The following is a 7,021-nucleotide window of genomic DNA, read 5'->3' as shown; positions in this document are numbered from 1 at the left end:
ATTTGCGGAATACACCACGCCGCCGTTGACCCTGGCCATTGACCGAGCAACCCAAGGTTCCTACCAGCTCCTTCCACCCCCTCATGGGACCCCTAAGGAGACCCTGCGATCGGTCCCTCGCTGCATACCCGTCTGTTTGTTTCCGTTGTGCAAACTCCAAGCCGTGCACACACAAACGTGCTACTGCTCTACACAAATTGGCGACCCAAGTTCAATTCTGTGCCATTGGCGGTGCGTGAGTTTTGAACCGATCCCGAGTAATCCACTTCGCCAACCTCGCACTGACCATTATGATGAAGTATGCTCAATCAGCGTCCATGCATTACTTGTTAATGGCGTGCATAATTAAAATATTTTAGTGTGGAAAACGCCCCGTTTACTCGCCTTATTTAAGAATGCCCGTGGCTACAAGGATTTTTCATTAAATCTATCCGTCAATGTGCACGTGGACAGCTGTTTTGTCGATCGACTGCTGGCTGAAAGGCGCCCCTCCACGCCGTGGGGTCTTATTTAACCAGACTTCGTCGTGCTGGTTGTCCATGAAACAGAATTGCAACAACCAGTACTGCTTTTCCTGTGCTAAGCATGATTGCAGTTCCAAAAGTTTTGAACACAAACATAACCACGAACCGAACATGCTTTTGATGTTCTTGGATGAGGCCATGATCCTGCGCTTCCAACGTCGTCGTGAGATACGAAGAATCGATTCGGACCACTGGGCGGAAATCCACAACCATCTTTGAAAACGAACCCATGGAAGAAGATAAAACACATTCCTGCGGAGGGAGCTGGTAGGAACGTTGGGTTGCTCGGTCAATGGCCAGGGTCAATGGCGGCGTGGTGTATTCCACAAATATGGCCGACTGTGAGGGCAGGCACAAGCCGGCGTGAATAGGTTAAACGTTGAGTTTTATAAGGGCACCACGGGGTGACCAGCCCCTCCCCACCCAGCCCCACCCCTCCCACCACCCACCCAGCCCCACCCTCCCCTCTCACACCTGTATATGTGTATGTATGGTGGACTTCTTTCGCACCGTACGTAGCAAACCGTGCTAATCGGAGGTGCGGGCAAGTTGAGCGAGTGTGGGAGAAATGCCATAGTGTGCTAAATGAATAGATGAGCTTGACGTTAGGTTTGTTTGCCAAGTTGCCCGAGTAAATATAATTTAGATTAATGGTGCAATAGTTGCAAGCTCGAGCAAGACGAGAGAGAGAGAGGTTCCCTCCCATTCCCCACGTTAATTATAATTAATGCAAGATGCATTAGGTCATGCTTCACAGAGGCGAGACCAGGAGTCGGGTAGAACTGGTCTTGACTGACCCCGAGGCAATTCGTTTTTTGGTGAATGACGAATGTGAAACGTCGTGATTTCATTTAGTTATTTTTCATTTGTATTATTATTTTTCATTTTTTTTTCACCTACGCGAATTTACCGAAAGAACCAAAGAGTATATGGATCCTTGCAGTCACGAAAACTTCAAATCTAGAATGTGAAGTCATTATTGGAACATACACGGCCAAGCAATGCATACACCACGGACAAAATAAACAATTTGGGCCACACCGGTGGGGGAGCTTTAATTGTCCACCTTCAAAATGCAACTCTTTAAATTGTCCTTAAGCTCCTAGTCCTGTATGATACGCATGTACAGTAAAACCTTGGATTGCAATGAACTTGGTCTGCGAGTGTTTTGCAAGACGAGCAATTTTTTTTTAATAAATATTAATTTGATAAACACTTTTTCTGCTGAGCGTCACGTGATCACAACTGACATACAAGTGCTTTGATATACGAGTGCTTTGGATTACAAGCACGTTTCCGGAACGAATTATGCTCGCAATCCAAGGTTTTACTGTATTAGATAATGAAAGCCGGCAAGAAGAACCGAATCCCACTTCACCTCGTCACGCACGTGACCGTCAGTAAATCGACCCAGTGGCTTGCAGCACCATCCTCGCTACAACCAAAGATGGCCCCGTGACCACTACCACCAGCCCCAATGACATCCATGATTCCGGGGGAATCTTATAAGGCTTCAGCCACCCTTTCCTCTCCGTGGAATCTTCCGCAGAGGGGCCACGAGTCAGTCATTGGTGAAAACACAAAGATCATTAAACTCACCATTGGAACCTCGAAGGAAAGCTGTCTCGGGTGTAGACCAATCAACTTCAAGGACAGTGCATACAGAGTTATGTTTTTTGTTTGCATTATGACTGCAGGTATTGTGGTCTATGCAAACATGACTCCTTGTAAAAAAAAGGTGTCAGTTGTGTTGCCAGATAGAAGGGTAAAAAACCAATTCTAGATTTGAAGCTTTCGTGACTGCAATGATTCATATTCTTAGGTTTTTTCGGTAAAGTCACGTAGGTAAAAACATTAAAAAGTAAAATAAAATAAAAATAAAAATCACGACGTTTCGGAGGCAACACAAGCTTCCGTCTTCAGGTGGTACCGTCACAGCCACGACAGCTGTATCAAGTAAATGAGAGATTGCAGGAGCTACCACTCCGTTTATATAATGGTTGGAGAAGGTGGTGGGGCAAGGGCCGCATACTTTTTATTAATATGGTAAGGTGAGGCTTAAGACTAAGAATAGACTGCATGACAAAGGCTGAGCCTTTGTTATGGAGAGGTGCGGTTTGTGACTCAACCTGTAACAGGGAGACCACCACTCAACATGGTAAAACTAATGTTTTTACCTACGTGACTTTACCGAAAAAATCTAAGAATATGGTAAAAAACCAATTCTATTTTTTTACTGGCAAATGCGGTTCCAATGGTGTAAATGCTAACCCCGAGCTCTCATACTCTGATGGTGCATTGTCTTTGAGTTGTAAGCCTTTTGGCGTCATCTGGTCCAACACCATGTGAGACTAGGCTCTTAAGGAAAGCTGTCTCGGGTGTGGACCAATCAACTTCAAGGACAGTGCATACAGAGTTGTGTTTTTTGTTTGCATTATGACTGCAGGTATTGTGGTCTATTCAAACATGACTCCTTGTAAAAAAAACGTCAGTTTTGTTGCCAGATAGAAGGGTAAAAAACCAATTATCATCATTAAACTCGTTACACCCAGAACCCGGTTTAATCGCAGGCGACCTCGTGGATTCTAACCCAGGATCACAGCGGTTGCCAAGCTCGACGGCTGTGGAACTCCCGAGTCACGCAGCCATGGTGACACGTAACAACGACTGCCAATGTTGGCTCCACCTGCACTAATCAAATGTCGTTGTGGCAGATTTCGTGTGTTGATACGGTGCGATCAATCCCGTCGGAACGACGACGGTAATAGTTAAACTTCCGATTTGTGTGGCGAGGACTGCTGTTTCCATAAAATAACAACACACTCTAGATTTGAAGCTTTCGTGACTGCAGGAATCCATACTCTTTGGTTCTTTCGGTAAAGTCACGTAGGTAGAAAATAAAAAACAATAAATCACATTCACTGTGCATCTAAAATCACAGCTGAAGAGAGTTTATTGTCAGTGGAATATTGATTCAAAATAAATGTTTGTGTTAGATGACATGAATTAAGTGTGTGTCGTACACCCTGCTCCACCAGTGGAATATATTTTAGCCTAATTGGAGAGATTTTCAGGACCATACTTTCGGTAAAGTCACGTAGGTATAAAATATAAAATAAATTCAATCACGACTTTTCGGGCGCAACACAAGCGCCCGTCATCAGGTGGGAAAGCATTGCCTGCTGCTGAGGCAGACTGTTTTAAAAAGGTTTGAAATGGGTGTAGCCCAAGGGTCATAAAGAAATGGGCGGGGTTAGTGATGTTAATGTGAGAAATAAGCATGTTACTGTAAGATAGGAGAGCGGCCTCCTCGACGAGGGCATGGAAGTGGCTATGTTAATGTCAGAGATTAGCATGATGTTAATGTGAGAGATTAGCATGATCTTATACCTACGTGACTTTACCGAAAGAACCAAAGGGTAACAACACACTGTTTACTTGCCTTCACCAAGCACCGATGTAAATTCCACACTTCTATGGCACTTGATCGCAGAGGCTCTTGGATACCCTGGTATTGAGTTACTCGATATAAACTTTCACCCTCGATAAACGAGCTCATAAGGAGGGCTGCAAAGGGCTCGAGGAGTGTGTACGGCCGAGGGCACGTCCCATTCTAACATTAAGAAAGGGTGAAACTAATACAATTTGACACATTCTCTGAATTTGCTCGATGGAATGAAAGAATGATTGGAACGAGGCCAAGGGGCAGAAATAAGTACGCTGCCAGGCAACTCGATAAAGGAGCAGAGCCTGGAAGAGCTCACCAATTGCGAAATTTCTCAGCTGGCTTCTGAGACAAACACTCATACAAAGAAGAGTCTTATGGCCGACAATGCTATTTCGTTTTACACTGATGTCAAAGTTGCATAGCTACCAAGGAGGACATCTTCTGATGAGGGCCCTTGGAGAAGCTCGCATTCATAGGAGACCACCTTCGCAACATCTCTTCTCGAAGACGGCAGAAACTTCTGCCCAACAAAATGGAGACCGCGCTTCCAAGGAGGGTTTTCCCGAAGAGGGCATGGCGAGGCGATGGCGTCTTGAGCAGCAGCATCAGAGTTTGAACGGAGCCGGCTAAGGGTGCCATCCATAAATGACGTTACGCGATTTTGGACGATTTTTGACCCTCCCCCCCATCGTCACAAAAAGTCAGACCCCCCCCCCCCTCAAATATGACGTCATAAAGCTCTGCCCCCCCAAAAAAAATGAAACATGCTTCAAATCGCTTTAAACTATTGTCATTGTAGTGCGTATTTAATGTGGCGCTGCACTCTGATGTTGTAGGTGAAAACATTTTTTTAAAAGTGTATTTAATTAAGTAGAACGTGTTGTCTATATTTATTTAAAGTTGCGTATATTGATGTGACGTCACATTTCTCAACCCGCCCCCCCCATCGTCACATGTCTGCCCCCCCCCCCCCTAGGTGCGTGACGTCATTTATGGACGGCCCCACACACTCCGTCCGGGTGTAAGTTTGTGAGCCGCTGTTTGTTTCGGGTGGCCGCAGTCACTCCATTGTGGGGGTGGGGGACATCATTTTTATATATTTACACGCTTTTATTTAACTCACTCTGTTGTAAGCTCAAATCTTGTAACTCAATTTGAACCCACTTCCCAATGTGGTATCGACTGCAAACTTGGTATACTTATGTCGTACTGATGACAATACAATATTATATCATAACAAATAAAATAGAACATTTTAAACGATCTTTTTTATATGTTATGTTTCGCCTTGGGTCTAATTGTCCACGCTCAACTCACGTTGGCTGTGAATCACCACGGCCCCCTTACGTTATGGCAAGCTTTGCGGCCACTTCCTGGAGTCGTGGAGTTCTGCCATTACTAGTAGTGTACATTTAATTAAAGCGTGTTGTTTAAAAAAAAGTATTTTTAAATATTACTTATTTATTCATGTCCCACTTGCGAAGAAGAAGTGCCCAATGGGGAGCGGTCGCTGTTCTTAAGCGGTTGATGATGGAGCCACCAGCAGAACATCGGCGTGCGTAGCGGTGATGGACCTGAGTAACCTCTGAAGAGCTCCAAAGTGTTCCACAGCGGTGTTCAGTTGGTCACTTCTCAATTGTATTTGTGTCACCCTTTCCTGGTCTACCAATCGGTATTTTGTGCTGTTTGGGAGACCAAGACCACCATCGCAGGGGCATATACAGTACTGAGTAAAATATTAGATGATGAGAACTTAAAATTGGCCAGGAGGAAAGGGAGTTTGAGCCGAGGACCTGCAATTGCACTGGTCTCTTTCCTTAATCACAACAATGTTGGCGTTGCGACTATATTTGAAATTTAAGAAAAAATACATTCCTACGCAGAAAAATGTCAGGCAGACTGGTCTGATGGCATTTCTGTATTTAAAGAAAAACTTTAAAGACTCCCGTGTGTTTCCCCCAATGCCTGCGGATCTCTCACTGTGGTGTCGTGATCTGTAATCTCAAGAAAGACAAAGTTCACCCGTATAGTCTGAACAGACTGTTGGGGCAAGTGCTGTTAGCGAGCACCTAATGAAGGCCGGCACGGCACACGAGGGGGTGGGTGGCCAGCACCACGTCCGGCGATGTTTACACACCACACCAGGTACTCATTTGAAGCTGAATCGACCTGGGGGAAGCCCATGATCGGTTTAGATAATCGTCACTGGTGTTGGCCTTGAGTGAGAATTGAACTTGGGTCGCTGGGTTCGTAGCGCAGCACGCTCAACGATCATGTGCACACCGATTACCATGAGTACAGACCGCGTCCCGCACTGACCAGCGTGGTGAAGTATGGTCAAGCAATTCCCATGACCGACACGGCTTGAGAAGGCCTGAATTTGCTGACTCATCGATTGACAACTTAAAATAATAGTTGAACACATAACACATGATATTTCCTTCACGTGTTATATGCAATTAGAACACAAATGCATTTTACTTCGTCTCTTATTTCAGGAGGGTCCTGCTACATACAGAGGGATGTTTGGCCAATCATTTCAACTTGTAACGCGTCGTAGGGCCGTTGTGAGCTCACTCTGGTAGAGAGAGAGATCGACTAAGAGGCGAGAGGAACCACATACAAGCAGGAAGGTAGCCTGGCAGAAAGCCGGAACGCCAACAACTGCCAAAGCTCTTGCGGTCCTCTATATGCTGTGGTGTTATCAGCCAATTAATTACAAGTTTACACGTGGGAGGAAGCCGGAACTCCCAGTGGAAACGCACGTGTGCGTGGGGCGAGGGGGAAACACTCGATCCCGTACAGACAAAACAGATATGAAGGTGTTATTTGCCAATTATTGAGCGTTTACATGTGGGAATGAGCAGGGGCTCCCGCACGTGCGAGGGGGAAACGCTGTATCCCGTGTTTAGTCTGTTGTCCTTCTCCCGCACCTCTGATGAGCACGGTTGGCTACGTACGGTGCGAAAGAAGTTCAACATACAACAGGTCCACATTTGGGCGTACTGCCTTTTTGCAAGCCAGGGGTTATGGCTCCCGACTGCCACTG

The sequence above is a fragment of the Lampetra planeri genome, chromosome 3 (genome assembly GCF_965212315.1).
Source record: "Lampetra planeri chromosome 3, kcLamPlan1.2.h2, whole genome shotgun sequence".
Taxonomy (NCBI): domain Eukaryota; kingdom Metazoa; phylum Chordata; class Hyperoartia; order Petromyzontiformes; family Petromyzontidae; genus Lampetra; species Lampetra planeri.
The sequence above is the reverse complement of the archived record's forward strand: the minus strand, read 5'-3'. Positions refer to the sequence as shown.